The following is a 17,529-nucleotide window of genomic DNA, read 5'->3' as shown; positions in this document are numbered from 1 at the left end:
AAAGGTTTGGCATTTGTATACATAGTGAAATGATTGCCACAGTAAGTCTAGTTAATATCCATCACGATACATAGTTACAGAATTTTTTTTCTTGAGAACTTTTAAGAGCTACTCTTTTCACAACTTTCAAATATGCAATACAGTTTTATTAACTATAGTTGCTGTGCTGTACATCTCTGTGACTTATTTATTTTATAACTGGAAGTTTATACCTTTTGATCCCCTTCATTCATTTTGCCCACCGCCCACCTTCTGCCTTTCGCAACCACCAGTCTGTTATCTGTAATCTACGGCCTTGTTTTTTTCTCTTTTAGATTCCATATGTAAGTGAAATCATATGGTATTTGTCTTTCTCAGTTATTTCAGTTAGCATAATGCCCTCAAGGTCCAACTATGTTGTCTCAAATGGCAAGATTTCATTTTTGTCCATGGCAAAATATATACGTAACATTTTCCTTATCCATTCATCTGTTGATGGACACTTAGGTTGTTTCCATATTTTGGCTCTTGTAAAAAATGCTACAATGAATATGGGGGTGCAGATATCTTTTTCAGTTTTAGTTTTAGTTTTCTTCAAATAAATACCCAGAAGTGGAATTGCTGGATCATATAGTAGCTCCTTTAATTTTCTGATGACCCTCTATACTGTTTTCCATAGCGGCTAGACCAATTTATATTCCCACCAATAGTGCACAAGGGTTTCCTTTTCTCCGCATCCTTGCCAGCATTTGTTATCGCTTGTCATTTTACTAATAGTCATTCTAACAAGTGTGAGATGATATCTCATTGATTTGCATTTCCTGATGATTAGTGATGCTTGAGCATCTTTTGGACGTCCATTTCTAATCAGAAAACATTGAGTGATTGATACATTTTAAAAATAAGTGATCAGGGGCTTCCCTGGTGACGCAGTGGTTGAGAGTCCGCCTGCCGATGCAGGAGACACGGATTCGTGTCCCGGTCCGGGAGGATCCCACATGCCGCGGAGCGGCTGGGTCCGTGAGCCATGGCCGCTGAGCCTGCGCGTCCGGAGCCTGTGCTCCGCAACGGGAGTGGCCACAGCGGTGAGAGGCCCCCGTACCGAAAAAAAAAAAAAAAAGTGATCAGTCTAGCATTTTAGTTATATAGTGGATAATGGACTCAGCTATATTCTTTTGGCTTTAGGTCTTTTTATTTTGAGAAGAGAACTACAAATTCTTTTTGATTTTTTAAAAAATGCCAACACAGTTACAGAACAGTTACAAAGATGTATTGGAAGGCTTATCAATGATAATTTTCTTTATGGATAAATTTAACACTTTAAATTGAATTTGGATGCCAAAGAAATACATAAAAATTTCAAGTATCTATTACCCTGCTCTCACTTCCATATATATATATATATATATATATATGTATGTATGTATATATATATATATATATATTTTTTTTTTGCGGTACGCGGGCCTCTCACTGTTGTGACCTCTCCCTTTGCGGAGCACAGGCTCCGGATGCGCAGGCTCAGCGGCCATGGCCCACGGGCCTAGCCGCTCCGCGGCATGTGGGATCCTCCCGGACCGGGGTACGAACCCGTGTCCCCTGCATTGGCAGGCAGACTCTCAACCACTGCGCCACCAGGTAAGCCCCCTTATATATTTTTAAACATTATTTTTTTCTTTCAACATGTATGTGTTGAGTTACAATTATGTGGCAGGCATTGTACCAAATGTTGGAGATATAGCAGTGAGCAAAACAGTTGTAGTCACTGATAATTAATTAGGCTCCAGAGTGAGCCTAATACAAGCTATGGAGGAGAAATAAATGGTGCTGTGATTGTGTTTAACAGTCCTTAAAATGAGTGAAAACACTGACATAAGCTATTATGTACTAACTCAAATTATCTATCGATCTAATCCAAATTTTTAGAACGTTATTCTCCTCTAGCAGGTTAATAAATAAATTTCCTGTTATGTTTGTTTCATGATTCTACAACCTGCAAAATCAAAACCTTTAATTGGGTTGTGATCAAATTTGTCTCATGGAAAAAGTTGTCATATTTTTAAAATAAATTTATTTATTTATTTTTATTTATTTATTTTGGCTGCATTGGGTTTTTGCTGCTGTGTGTGGGCTTTCTATAGTTTCGGCAAGCAGGAGCTATGCTTCCTTGCGGTGCACGTGCTTCTCATTGCGTTGGCTTCTCGTTGCAGAGCGTGGGCTCTAGGCGTGCGGGCTTCAGTAGTTGTGGCTCTCCGGCTGAGTTGCTCCGTGGCATGTGGGGTTTTCCCGGACCAGGGATCGAACCTGTGTCCCCTGCATTGGCAGGCGGAGTCTTAACTACTGCGCCACCAGGGAAGTCCCTGTCATGTTGTTTTAAATAAAAGTGGTGGTGAATAAAAATGGCTTAATAGTTATGGATATAAGAGGCAGGTGAATTAAAAAATGATGCCCATTTAGTATTAACTTTAATTTTTCTGAAGAGAGGTGACAGGCCTAAAATAGTTGATTGTTCTTTTTCCTTATAATTTTAGAAGGAAAATACTTTGTTTTTTCACGTGACATTAACAGTACTATAGGACTTGTATTTGCAAATGATAGGACCAACAATGGATTAATTTCCAAAATATACAAACAGATCGTACAACTCAATATCAAAAAAACAAACACCCCAATCAAAAAATGGGCAGAAGATCTAAACAGACATTTCTCCAAAGAAGACATACAAATGGCCAACAGGCACATGAAAAGATGCTCACAATCTCTAATTATCAGAGAAATGCAAATCAAAACTACAAAGAGGTGTCACCTCATTCCAATCCAAATGGCCATCATCAAAGAGTCAACAGATAATAAATACTGGAGAGGGTGTGGAGAAAAAGGAACCCTCCTACACTGTTGGTGGGAATGCATTGGATTGGCCAAAACATTTGTTCGGGTTTTTCCATAAGAGGTTACGGGAAAACCTGAACCAACTTTTTGACCAACCCAATACATTGGTGCAGTCACTATGGACAACAGTATGGAGGTTCCTTAGTAAACTAAAAACAGAGTTACCGTATGATCCTGCAATCCCACTCCTGGGCATATATCCAGAGAAAACTATAATTCGAAAAGATACATGCACCCCAGTGTTCACTGCAGCGCTATTTACAATAGTCAGGACATGGAAGCAACCCAAATGTCCATCGACAGATGAGTGGATAAAGAAGTGGTATATACCGTGAACACAAAGGTGGTTTTCCCAGGGTGAGGCTCATCCATTGCACTGCGGGTGTGCTGACCCCTGTGATTTCCCCAAAGGTGGGAAACTCAACTGCATAGTTTGTGGTAGTGGGGGACTGTGTTCACGCTCTCCCCTGAAAAAAAAATGGTATATATATGCAATGGAATATTTCTCAGCCATAAGAAAGAGTGAAAAATGCCATTTGCAGCAACACAGATGGACCTAGAGATTATCATACTAAGTGAAATAAGCCAAAGACAAATATCATATGATATCACTTTTATGTGGAGTCAAAAAAAAAAAAGGTACAAATGAACTTATTTACAAAACAGAAAGAGACTCACAGGCATAGAAAACACACTTCTGGCTACCAAAGGGGAAGGGTGGGGGGAAGGATAAATTAGGAGTTTGGGATTAACATATACACACTACCATATATAAAATAGATAACCAACAAGGACCTACTGTATAGCACAGGGAACTATACTCAGTATTTTGTAATAAACTATAAGGGAAAAGAATCTTAAAAAAAATACGTTTGTGTAACTGAATCGCTTTGCTGTACACCTGAAACTAGCACAACATTATAAATCAACTGTACTTCAATAAGAAGAAAAAAAAAGTGAACTCAATTTGAGATGTTGCTTATACATTGTTAAGCTATAGGAATTGTGCAAGGTGATGTGTCAGAGTCCTTATCACAGAAAGGAAAGAATAGGTAAGTAAATAGAGTAGGAAAAATGTTGGGGGCTAGCTAAATGTAGAGGCTTTCAGTGTTTATTTTGTGATGGTTCCATATTTTATGACTATAGTTGCTTTAAAAATATCTTTTTTTTTTTTTTTGTGGTACGCGGGCCTCTCACTGTTGTGGCCTCTCCCGTTGCGGAGCACAGGCTCTGGACGCGCAGGCTCAGCGGCCATGGCGCGCGGGCCCAGCTGCTCCGCGGCATGTGGGATCTTCCCGGACCGGGGCACGAACCCGTGTCCACTGCATAGGCAGGCGGACTCTCAACCACTGCGCCACCAGGGAAGCCCTAAAAATATCTTGATTATCAAGATTTGTTAACATTTTGTAACGAGATGTGAACTCTTCAATGTCGGAGAATTTTGTTTCCCCCTTGGAAATAAGCTCCGCTGCCTCTTGATCTTCAATTCTCTTTGACTGACATCCTGTAGTTAGTGCCTCACGGGTTTACGCTGATGATTTTACCTAGTTCATTCTCAGATTCTCTAGTTATGATCTTATAAAGTATCCCTCGTGACTAAAAAGAATGTATTCTGACCAAAACAGGCTTCATTTCTACTCTGAACTGCTAATAAATTTCAAACAGAAAGCTCTTCAATCCCAACCCAAAAAGTCTATACTTAACATAGTTTTTAAAGAATCCTGATTGAGCACTGTAAACAACTCTACATTTTTTTTTAACACTGATTTTTCAAGCAGTGAAAATTTCCTCTGCTAGAAACGTTCCAAGGTTTTCATCACCTTTTCTGGCACCAAATCTTGGATGTGTCAAATTGTGGAAAGCCCTTTGGCTGTAAGAGCTGCTTCCACCTGTGAAGCCTTTATTCTGATTTCTTAACCGGAAGATTGATTTAATTGTTAATGTTGACTAAGTCAGTGGTGAGCCATTTGGTCTTTGGTTGGGTAGGGTGTGCACAGTGCTTGATCTCTGTACACTTGGCAGTGCTCTTGTCTGATGGGATGCTGGAGGAAGAGGCTGAGTGGAAACTATTTGGCTGCTGTTTCTGGAAGGTTAGGAAGATATGATCTGCTTATTTTGAGGCGGGGCAATAAGACACAAACTGCCTTCTAGAAATTTTATTGTGGAAGTTGATATTTAATATTATTATCGTTATAAAAACTGAAAAGTAAGTAGCCCAAAGAACAGTCTTGGTTTTAATATATCATGAGTTACCACACACTTGAAGGCTATTGCCATTCCATGCAATCACGGAAAGAGCTCCTCTTTCATGGTGACATAAACCTGAAAACTTAATTATTTTCCCCAACAAATTAGTAATTTGAAGCTCTTTGCCTTTCTAAACTGTTTGTACTGTGTAATATTGAGCAGATGACAATTACAGATATCTTGGCCATTAGATATTAAGTGCTAAATATTGTATGCAGCATTCAAAACATGATCTGCTCTGTAAACGTATTTGATAGGAAATAGGTGTCTTTATTTATGTCAATCACTCCTTCAGTTATTCACTTATTATTTTATGCCACAGACACCTTTCTCTCCAGTCATTTTCAAGAAACACATACCTAAGCCTTATTTCATACTATTTAAGTTAGAAATGCATAGCGCCCAGGCATTTGTACATTTTAAAACCTTTTAGGGTTTATAATACAAAGAGGAAAAGCATTGTTCTACATATGTAACTGACTTATTTCTGCAGGTGGTATAATTGATGATGCCTTACTCACCTGCACATGTTTATAAACAAAACAAAACAGTGGACGGTTTATGTCCTTTTGACACTGAACAGATGTGAATTTTATTCCCTTATTAAGTGCCTGAGGGACTTACAAGTACGCCTGCTAATTTGTTGCTTGTTCTTCTAAAGTCTTAAATTTACATTCATCGATGACTCCAGGCCTTTCACAGAAATAGTAGCTGCAGTCCTCCTAGCCATATGCCAAGATATTAAATGATTATCTTTCTTTCACAAGCCTCTGAACATTGCAGAGTGTGGATTCTTTCTCTCTATTTCTTTCTCTATTATCTGATTTAGAAGGTTGCTAGGTAATACTGGCCAAGAGAGTAGAACATTCTTTGATTCCTTTGGTGTGCACAGTGGCTTTTTCTATCAAATATGTGACAATTGAAGCATCTGGAGAATTATCACCACTTACTTCCAACCAGTTAAAGGAATAGAGTAGGTACAGAAAAAGAAACTGATGCTTAATAGGAGGTGGGTTCTGTCTAATTAAAAAAAACAACATGGATTTTAAAGACAGGTGGAAGATATAGCTGTCTAAGTGACTGGAAAGCCCTTTCCACTCTTCATTTCCCAGGAACAATGGAAATACTAAATTTTGAAAAAAATTATCTCCTTCCCAATTCTTAATATCTTTTCTATTAACATCATTGCCTGTTTTTTCTTCTGGAAAATATTATTTTTGTCACTTGTGAGAATTCAGAGTTATAACATCTATTTTCCTTTGGTACTTTCAAGGGTTCATTTTTACACCTTTGAACAGTTCTAGTATGTCTTCGTGTGTGACATTTTTAGTCTATAGAAGGTACTTGGTGCACCTGTCGATTTGAAGATGCTTTGCAATAACTTTGTGGTCACTCAGGGAATTGAATCCATTGAACAGGAACTATTGAAAGCAATGGATATGCATCAAGTAATGGTTGACGAGAGTTGGGTTTAGCAGTGTTTGCAGGGACCAAATTATGGAGGACTGTAAAATTTATCCTGCAGATTCCAAGGATGCACTGAAGGATGGTTAATCGGTGGGTGGCAGAATCAAGATTTGCATTTCCAAGCTATTGCTGCCAGAAGGTAGAGTAAGATCTGGGGGAAACATATAGGTAAGGAGAGTTAGTCTGTTTCAAGACAGAGTGTTATTAATGTTGGGCAGAGGGAATGGAGAAGATGCAATAGATTCTAGAGCTCTTTTGAAAGTTAAATGGACAAGACATGGTGACAGGCTATAGGGAGTTGAGTAAAGGGGAGAAATATGATGTAACTTGAGAGCTGGCAACATTTTCCTAGTTGAAAAATTTGGGAGCAGAGCAGCTTTGACAATCATGAAGATAAGGGCTTATTTCAACTTATCTAATTTGTGACACCTTTGGGAGCTGACCAGTGGCAATGGTCTTGCTAGTTATACTTCATATGCTTGTGTAATATTGCTTGTAATAGATTGTGTTTGCAGTTTTACAAAAGGTATATTAAAAATCTTCAATTTACATGCAGTGGTTTTAATGTATGCTATGGCTACTTTATCATCTCTCTTATTTAGAACTAGCCTACCTCCCTCTGTGTTGCTCAAAAGAATCATTTGCTATAGTTAAATAAATAAATAAGTCCTTGTTGTTTCCTATCCGATCATCCTGCCAATGGTGCTCAAGTAATCAGAAGCCCTTTCGCAATGCTGTGCTGGCAAATACCAGAGAAATTCCTGTTGGCTTTCTTCGTGGGAGTTTGCAGTCCTGTTACATGGATGGGAAGTGCCCACTGGGAACAGTTTCAGATTCCCAGGATTACCAGGGTAACTTATTGGTACAGAGATGCCTGTGGAGAGAATTCACAGAGGAAAGTGAAGATTTTACATCCCAAGCAGCATGTTCGGAGTACCAGGTTCATGGTACTAGGCCCTTAGCATCTGCATCCATGTTCTAATGAAGCCGAACTCATTTGGAGTGGTCTGTCTCCAACAAGAGAGCTCACATATTTTTATTTGTTGTAGTAAAAAACAGACAATGATTTTACCTTTGTATGTCGTTAGATTTTGGTTTATATATGTAGATAAACAGAACATAAGTTACTTGAGGGCAGAGAATCTGTCTTGTTCATCATTATATCTCTACCGTCTGGACATATCCCTAACGCTCAATAAGTATTGGTTAAATGAATGAATTTTAGTTACTGGAGCAATGATTCCAGTTTTTCTCTTATCTCAGGATTTGTCTGTCTCTGTGTGAACTGACGGAAGGGATAAAGAAGAGGGCACGGGCTGGGGAAGTTGCCTTAACCATAAGGCAGACAGTTGAGTTCCAGTGGGTGGACAGAACCATTGTGTCCAAAGTTACCTTAGACTACCTCCAGCTGCTTTTGAGAAAATAGATTAGCTCCAGGAGTTCAGGATGAAGCAACAGGGAGCACTGACTTATGGGTCTGACACAGCCATGGAGAATCAGATGGCATTTAATACATATATATCCTGGGCTTTCACAGGTTTTTTTTTTTTGAGTTCTAGGTCAGCCCATGTCATCGAGTAGGATTTATTTATCAAGTTTTAGTTCTGGAGGTGTGACAGAAGTATAGTATTATCCTAGAAACTCAGACAGGTACCAAGTTAGTAACAGTTATATACCGAGGCCCACAGAAGGGATACACAATTAGGAACGTGGGTGTCTGTATCCTCTTACCAGAGTGGGTGGCTTCAGGAGGGAGGAGGCTGTGAGTCAGAACAATCAGCATGTCCTTCAGCCAGTAAGATAAGTGACCAACATCAATGAATGAGAAATGGAAAAGCCTATTTGCTCTCTTCCCTACTGTGCTTTGGCTCTAGAGTGGGTGGGTGGGGACCTGCAGTGAAGCCTGGGGGTAAGGATGTGGTGATGCTCCATGGCACACTGTAAGCATTCGTCCTTTGCCTCCCTTCTCCTCCCCCCCCCCACCCCGTTGCATCCTTCCATTTCTCCTTTACATCCTTTCTACATCCTATCCTCTCTTCTTCTCCCTTTTGACCCTCTCTTTCCCTTTATCTCATCCTCCTTCCTTCTTCCCCCCTGCAGGATATCATTTTTAAGTATGGTAAAAATTCTGTACCTAATATTTTATAATATAGGAAAATAAAATCTAATATATAAATAAGGATAATCTAGGAAAAAAAATGTATGGACTACCTGGTGTTGGGAGGCCTGTAAAATTGAAAAGAATGTATTATATTTTTTACTATATTGATATAGTCTAAGCCTTGAGTTAAAAAAATGTTTTACGCATAGCAAAGAAAATACAGAAGCCGTAGAGAAATTGTGTTTGCTTTATTGTTCTTATAAAGAATGAGAAAAATCAGCACAGATTTGTTTGTTTTTGCTTTTGAATTAGCTGTAGGAGAACAGATGTCTACAAGATGTAGAGCATATTTTCTTTTTTGGAGAGTACACTTTTTTCAGTGATTTGAGCTGTATAAATTTGTGTGGCTTTTTTTCCTTTTCATTGGATTACTATAATTCTTTGAGAATGTATTAATTTGATACCATTTTTTTCTATTATTTTTACAATGTTATATATGGTGAAGTTTTGTTCATTTGTCGTTTTAAGACTGATTCCTTAGGTGACTGTTGAGCCCAGACCGAAGAGATGATGTTAGTTTCTTTTGATGCGAGGAAAAGGGCTCACTCAGGTTACTTCAGTAAGGTTATATTTAGGAATGAAAAAGACAGGCGTCCCAGACATGTGTTTAGCCTTTAAGGGAACCCAGGGAAGATGGATTGAGATTCAGAAATGGGAAGTAACCAGTACAGCTCTGAGCTGATTGCCTCTCTGCCCCCTAGTGACAGAGTTGATTCTCTGCCACTGGAATGATGTAGCTCCCTTCCGTCTGCTTTTCCTGCTGCTACCAGCATCCTCTCTCTTTATATTTCTCTTTCTTCTGACTCAGTTTCTGATCACTTATAGTAGTTATTCTTCATGATTTCTACTGCCTCAGAACATCTGTTAAGCATTTACTCCCTGCGTCTTATTTTTCTGCCCCAAATAGTCTGATTCTCTTCCATGTCAGAGTTCAGAATCTAGAACATGTCCTTGGTTCAGGTAACCCACTGTTACTTTGTTTAGGTGGAGCTTTTGCACAAGGTCCCCGCTTAAGCCTTAGATGATGTAGTCTTAGCTCAGGTGCTCACTCTAGTCTCCTCAGAGGCGAAGGATTATGCCAAGTGCTTCCTGGCAGGTTAATCTCTTAGCAGGAGGATGAGGGCAGGACCCTTATAGATGGGATTTATTGGCACGGCAGGCATTTTGGGAGAAACAGATGGCCAGTTTGCATATAGTGAGAAATTACTTTGGCACAAGGAGTGCAGTGGTTAGAGAACCTGAAACACTAGCCCAGTGACCTGCTCATCCTTGGCCCTCCATGTATTTTGGCCTTGATGAAACAATCAATAAATGAGAAATAATTGTTCCTCACTTAGTTTTAGAGGCCTTCCTTGACTCTCATTGCATATTTTATTTATTACCCTCATTTAATTCACAAATTTTTCTTTCAAACTTAATTTTCATTTACTACTTTACAGGTTATTTCAACCCATAGGTGGGGCTTAAAAATATATAAACAGCTTCTAAAGGGAGTTAAACTTATTTGATAATGGAGACATCTGTAAGTAGGTAAGGCTCTTTCAGTTTTAAAAAGTGATAAAGATTGCATCTCAGAGTGTTGTCTCTATCTCGGATAAAGTCCCTGAGCAGATACTCAAATAGTACACAGGTAACACTGGCAAAAAGCAGAGTCACTACAGATAACTCAATTTCGTTTCTTTTTATGGCTGAGTAATATTCCATTGAGTGGCATGTACATATATAAACTACCAAATGTAAAACCGATAGCTAGTTGGAAGCAGCCGCATAGCAGAGGGAGATCAGCTCCGTGCTTTGTGACCACCTAGAGGGGTGGGATAGGGAGGGTAGGAGTGGGGGAGATGCAAGAGGGAAGAGGTATGGGGATATACGTATATGTAAAGCTGATTCACTTTGTTATAAAGCAGAAACTAACACATCATTGTAAAGCAATTATACTCCAATAAAGATGTTAAAAAAAAAAAAAGCAGAGTCAGAATTTTAAAAATGTGAGAGGAGGTTGTCTTTAAATGCTTTTTTTTTTCCCCATCTTTATTGGAGTATAATTGCTTTACAATGGTGTGTTAGTTTCTGCTTTATAACAAAGTGAATCAGTTATACATATACATATGTTCCCATCTCTCTTCCCTCTTGAGTCTCCCTCCCTCCCACCCTCCTTATCCTACCCCTCCAGGCGGTCACAAAGCACCAAGCTGATCTCCCTGTGCTATGCGGCTGCTTCCCACAAGCTATCTACCTTACGTTTGGTAGTGTATATATGTCCATGCCTCTCTCTCGCTTTGTCACAGCTTACCCTTCCCCCTCCCCATATCCTCAAGTCCATTCTCTAGTAGGTCTGCATCTTTATTCCCATCTTGCCCCTAGGCTCTTCATGACCAATTTTTTTTTTTTTTTAGATTCCATATATATGTGTTAGCATATGGTATTTGTCTTTCTCTTTCTGACTTACTTCACTCTGTATGACAGACTCTAGGTCTATCCACCTCATTACAAATAGCTCAATTTCGTTTCTTTTTATGGCTGAGTAATATTCCATTGTATATATGTGCCACATCTTCTTTATCCATTCATCTGATGATGGACACTTAGGTTGTTGCCATCTCCGGGCTATTGTAAATAGAGCTGCAATGAACATTTTGGTACATGACTCTTTTTGAATTATGATTTTCTCAGGGTATATGCCCAGTAGTGGGATTGCTGGGTCATATGGTAGTTCCATTTGTAGTTTTTTAAGGAACCTCCATACTGTTCTCCACAGTGGCTGTATCAATTTACATTCCCACCAACAGTGCAAGAGGGTTCCCTTTTCTCCACACCCTCTCCAGCATTTATTGTTTCTAGATTTTTTGATGATGGCCATTCTGACCGGTGTGAGATGATATCTCATTGTAGTTTTGATTTGCATTTCTCTAATGATTAATGATGTTGAACATTCTTTCATGTGTTTGTTGGCATTCTGTATATCTTCTTTGGAGAAATGTCTATTTAGGTCTTCTGCCCATTTTTGGATTGGGTTGTTTTTTTGTTATTGAGCTGCATGAGCTGCTTATATATTTTGGAGATTAATCCTTTGTCAGTTGCCTCATTTGCAAACACTTTCTTCCATTCTGAGGGTTATCTTTTGGTCTTGTTTATGGTCTCCTTTGCTGTGCAAAAGCTTTGAAGTTTCATTAGGTCCCATTTGTTTATTTTTGTTTTTATTTCCATTTCTCTAGGAGGTGGGTCAAAAGGATCTTGCTGTGATTTATGTCATAGAGTGTTCTGCCTATGTTTTCCTCTAAGAGTTTTATAGTTTCTGGCCTTACATTTAGGTCTTTAATCCATTTTGAGCTTATTTTTGTGTATGGTGTTAGGGAGTGATCTAATCTCATACTTTTACAGGTACCTGTCCAGTTTTCCCAGCACCAGTTATTGAAGAGGCTGTCCTTCCTCCACTGTACATTCCTGCCTCCTTTATCAAAGATAAGGTGACCATATGTGCATGGGTTTATCTCTGGACTTTCTATCCTGTTCCATTGATCTATCTGTTTTTGTGCCAGTACCATACTGTCTTGATTACTGTAGCTTTGTAGTATAGTCTGAAGTCAGGGAGTCTGATTCCTCCAGCTCCGTTTTTCGTTCTCAAGATTGCTTTGGCTATTTGGGGTCTTTTGTGTTTCCATACAAATTGTGAAATTTTTTGTTCTAGTTCTGTGAAAAATGCCAGTGGTAGTTTGATAGGGATTGCATTGAATCTGTAGATTGCTTTAGGTAGTAGAGTCATTTGCACAATGTTGATTCTTCCAATTCAAGAACATGGTATATCTCTCCATCTATTTGTATCTTCTTTAATTTCTTTCATCAGTGTCTTATAATTTTCTGCATACAGGTCTTTTGTCTCCTTAGGTAGGTTTATTCCTAGATATTTTATTCTTTTTGTTGCAGTGGTAAATGGGAGTGTTTTCTTGATTTCTCTTTCAGATTTTTCATTAGTGTATAGGAATGCCAGAGATTTCTGTGCATTAATTTTGTATCCTGCTACTTTACCAAATTCATTGATTAGCTCTAGTAGTTTTCTGGTAGCATCTTTAGGATTCTCTATGTAGAGTATCATGTCATCTGCAAACAGTGACAGCTTTACTTCTTTTCCAATTTGGATTCCTTTTATTTCCTTTCCTTCTCTGATTGCTGTGGCTAAAACTTCCAAAACTATGTTGAATAAGAGTAGTGAGAGTGGGCAACCTTGTCTTGCTCCTGATCTTAGTGGAAATGCTTTCAGTTTTTCACCATTGAGGACGATGTTGGCTGTGGGTTTGTCATATATGGCCTTTATTATGTTGAGGAAATTTCCCTCTATGCCTACTTTCTGCAGGGTTTTTATCATAAATCGGTGTTGAATTTTGTCAAAAGCTTTCTCTGCATCTATTGAGATGATCATATGGTTCTTCTCCTTCAATCTGTTAATATGGTGTATCACGTTGATTGATTTGAGTATATTGAAGAATCCTTGCATTCCTGGAATAAACCCCACCTGATTATGGTGTATGATCCTTTTAATGTGCTGTTGGATTCTGTTTGCTACTATTTTGTTGAGGATTTTTGCATCTATGTTCATCAGTGATATTGGCCTGTAGTTTGCTTTCTTTGTGACATCCTTGTCTGGTTTTGGTATCAGGGTGATGGTGGCCTCGTAGAATGCGTTTGGGAGTGTTCCTCTCCCTGCTATATTTTGGAAGAGTTTGAGAAGGATAGGTGTTAGCTCTTCTCTAAATGTTTGATAGAATTTGCCTGTGAAGCCATCTGGTCCTGGGCTTTTGTTTGTTGGAAGATTTTTAATCACAGTTTCAATTTCAGTGCTTGTGATTGGTCTGTTCATATTTTCTATTTCTTCCTGATTCAGTCTTGGCAGGTTGTTCATTTCTAAGAATTTGTCCATTTCTTCCAGGTTGTCCACTTTATTGGCATAGAGTTACTTGTAGTAATCTCTCATGATCTTTTGTATTTCTGCAGTGTCAGTTGTTACTTCTCCTTTTTCATTTCTAATTCTATTGATTTGAGTCTTCTCCCTTTTTTTCTTGATGAGTCTGGCTAATGGTTTATCAATTTGGTTTATCTTCTCAAAGAACCAGCTTTTAGTATTATTGATCTTTGCTATTGTTTCCTTCATTTCTTTTTCATTTATTTCTGATCTGATTTTTATGATTTCTTTCCTTCTGCTAACTTTGGGGTTCTTTTGTTCTTCTTTCTCTAATTGCTTCAGGTGCAAGGTTAGGTTGTTTATTCGAGATGTTTCCTGTTTCTTAAGGTAGGATTGTATTGCTATAAACTTCCCTCTTAGAAATGCTTTTGCTTCATCCCATAGATTTTGGGTCATCGTGTCTCCATTGTCATTTGTTTCTAGGTATTTTTTGATTTCCTCTTTGATTTCTTCAGTGATCACTCAGTTATTAAGTAGTGTATTGTTTAGCCTCCATGTGTTTGTATTTTTCACAGATCTTTTCCTGTAATTGATATCTAGTCTCATAGTGTTGTGGTTGGAAAAGATACTTGATACAATTTCAATTTTCTTAAATTTACCAAGGCTTGATTTGTGACCCAAGATATGATCTATCCTGGAGTATGTTCCATGAGCACTTGAGCAAAATGTGTATTCTTTTGTTTTTGGATGGAATGTCCTATAAATATCAATTAAGTCCATCTTGTTTAATGTATCACTTAAAGCTTGTGTTTCCTTATTTATTTTCATTTTGGATGATCTGTCCATTGGTTAAAGTGGGGTGTTAAAGTCCCCAACTATGAATGTGTTACCGTTGATTTCCCCTTTTATGGCTGTTAGTATTTGCCTTATGTATTGAGGTGCTCCTATGTTGGGTGCATAAATATTTACAATCGTTATATCTTCTTCTTGGATCGATCCCTTGATCCATGACGTAGTGTCCTTCTTTGTCTCTTCTAATAGTCTTTATTTTAAAGTCTATTTTGTCTGATATGAGAATTGCTACTCCAGCTTTCTTTTGGTTTCCATTTGCATGAAATATCTTTTTCCATCCCCTTACTTTCAGTCTGTATGTGTCTCTAGGTCTGAAGTGGGTCTATTATAGACAGCATATATAAGGGTCTTGTTTTTGTATCCATTCAGCCAGTCTGTGTCTTTTGGTGGGAGCATTTAATCCATTTACATTTAAGGTAATTATCGATATGTATGTTCCTATTGCCATTTTCTTAATTGTTTTGGGTTCGTTATTGTAGGTATTTTCCTTCTCTTGTGTTTCTTGCCTAGAGAAGTTCCTTTAGCAGTTGTAGTAAAGCTGGTTTGGTGGTGCTGAACTCTCTCAGCTTTTGCTTGTCTGTAAAGGTTTTAATTTCTCCATCAAATCTGAATGAGATCCTTGCTGGGTAGAGTAATCTTGGTTGCAGGTTTTTCTCCTTCATCACTTTAAATATGTCCTGCCAGTCCCTTCTGGCTTGCACAGTTTCTGCTGAACGATCAGCTGTTAACTTTATGGGGATTCCCTTGTGTGTTATTTGTTGTTTTTCCCTTGCTGCTTTTAATATGTTTTCTTTGTATTTAATTTTTGACAGTTTGATTAATATGTCTCTTGGCGTATTTCTCCTTGGATTTATCCTGTATGGGACTCTCTGTGCTTCCTGGACTTGCTTAACTATTTCCTTTCCCATATTAGGGAAGTTTTCAACTATAATCTCTTCAAATATTTTCTCAGTCCCTTTCTTTTTCTCTTCTTCTTCTGGAACCCCTATAATTTGAATGTTGGTGCGTTTAATGTTGTCCCAGAGGCCTCTGAGACTGTCCTCAGTTCCTTTCATTTTTTTTTCTTTATTCTGCTCTGCAGTAGTTATTTCCACTACTTTATCTTCCAGGTCACTTATCCATTCTTCTGCCTCAGTTATTCTGCTATTGATCCCATCTAGAGTATTTTTAATTTCATTTATTGTGTTGTTCATCATTGTTTGTTTCATCTTTAGTTCTTCTAGGTCCTTGTTAAATGTTTCTTGCATTTTGTCTATTCTCTTTCCAAGATTTTGGATCATCTTTACTATCATTCTGAATTCTTTTTCAGGTAGACTGCCTATTTCCTCTTCATTTGTTAGGTCTGGTGGGTTTTTATCTTGGTCCTTCATCTGCTGTGTGTTTTTCTGTCTTCTCATTTTGCTTATCTTACTGTGTTTGCAGTCTCCTTTTTGCAGGCTGCAGGTTCGTAGTTCCTGTTGCTTTTGGTGTCTGTCCCCAGTAGCTAAGGTTGGTTCAGTGGGTTGTGTAGGCTTCCTGGTGGAGGGGAGTAGTGCCTGTGTTCTTGTGGATGAGGCTGGATCTTGTCTTTCTGGTGGGCAGGTCCACATGTGGTGGTGTGTTTTGGGGTGTCTGTGGACTTATTAGGATTTTAGGCAGCCTTTCTGCTAATTGGTGGGGTTGTGTTCCTGTCTTGCTAGTTATTTGGCATAGGATATCCAGCACTGTAGCTTGCTGGTCGTTGAGTGAAGCTGGGTGCTGGTGTTGAGATGGAGATCTCTGGGAGATTTTCGCCGTTTGATATGTGGAGCTGGGAGGTGTCTTGTGGACCAGTGTCCTGAAGTTGGCTCTCCCACCTCAGAGGCACAGCACTGACTCCTGGCTGCAGCACCAAGAGCCTTTCATGCACACGGCTCAGAATAAAAGGGAGAAGAAGTAGAAAGAAAGAATTAGTAGAAGTAGAAAGAAAGAAAGGAGGGAGGGAGGGAGGAAGGAAGGAGGGAAGGAAGAAAAAAAGAAAGAAGATAAAGTAAAATAAAGATAAAATATAATAAAGTTATTAAAATAAAAAAGTAATTATTAAGAGAAAAAAATTTTTTTTAATAATAAAAAAAATGGTCGGATAGAACCCTAGGACAAATGGTGGAAGCAAAGCTCTACAGACATAATTTCACACAGAAGCATATGCATACACACTCACAAAAAGAGGAAAAGGGGAAAAAAATCATGAATCTTGCTCTCAAAATTCACCTCCTCAATTTGGGATGATTCGTTGTGTAAAGGAGGGAGGGAAGGAAGGAAGGAAGGAAGGAAAGAAGGAAAGAAAGAAAGAAAGAAAGAAAGAAGATAAAGTAAAATAAAATAAAGTTATTGAAATAAAAAATAATTATTAAGAAAAAAATTTAAAAAAAAACAACAAAGAAACCAAAAAACGGACGGATAGAACCCTAGGACAAATGGTGGAAGCAAAGTTATACAGACAAAATCTCACACAGAAGCATACACATACACACTCACAAAAAGAGGAAGAGGGAAAAAAATCATAAATCTTGCTCTCAAAGTCCACCTCCTTAATTTGGGATGATTCATTGTCTATTCATGTATTCCACAGACATCAAGTTGATTGGGGAGCTTTAATCCGCTGCTCCTGAGGCTGCTGGGAGAGATTTCCCTTTCTCTTCTTTGTTCTCACAGCTCCCAGGGGCTCAGCTTTGGATTTGGCCCTGCCTCTGCGTGTAGGTTGCCGGAGGGCGTCTGTTCTTTGCTCAGATAGGACGGGGTTAAAGGAGCTGCTGATTTGGGGGCTCTGGCTCACTCAGGCCGGGGGGAGGGAGGAGCACGGAGTGCGGGGCGAGCCTGCGGAGTCAGAGGCCTGCCTGACGTTGCACCCGCCTGAGGCGTGCAGTGCGTTCTCCCGGGGGCGTTGTCCCTGGATCCCGGGACCCTGGCAGTGGCGGGCTGCACAGGCTCCCTGGAAGGGGGACGTGGATAGTGACCTGTGCTCGCACACAGGCTTCTTGTTGGCGGCAGCAGCAGCCTTAGCGTCTCATGCACGTCT

The 17,529-nt window shown here is 39.0% G+C and overlaps 1 protein-coding gene and 1 non-coding gene across 2 annotated transcripts in view; both read left to right on the top strand.

Annotated features, from left to right (window-relative positions):
• Positions 1 to 17,529, top strand: part of GULP1 (GULP PTB domain containing engulfment adaptor 1) — a 237,084-nt gene that overhangs the window by 64,079 nt on the left and 155,476 nt on the right. The gene's annotated exons all lie outside the window — the stretch shown is intronic.
• On the top strand, positions 3,180 to 3,338 carry LOC114897397. Its single transcript, XR_003794116.1, has one exon. It is a non-coding gene; the product is annotated as a U1 spliceosomal RNA (small nuclear RNA).

This window comes from Monodon monoceros, unplaced genomic scaffold (genome assembly GCF_005190385.1).
Source record: "Monodon monoceros isolate NGI ecotype Baffin Bay Population unplaced genomic scaffold, NGI_Narwhal_1 Super_Scaffold_16, whole genome shotgun sequence".
NCBI classification, from domain to species: Eukaryota; Metazoa; Chordata; class Mammalia; order Artiodactyla; family Monodontidae; genus Monodon; species Monodon monoceros.
This window is presented reverse-complemented; position numbering and strand designations above follow the sequence as displayed.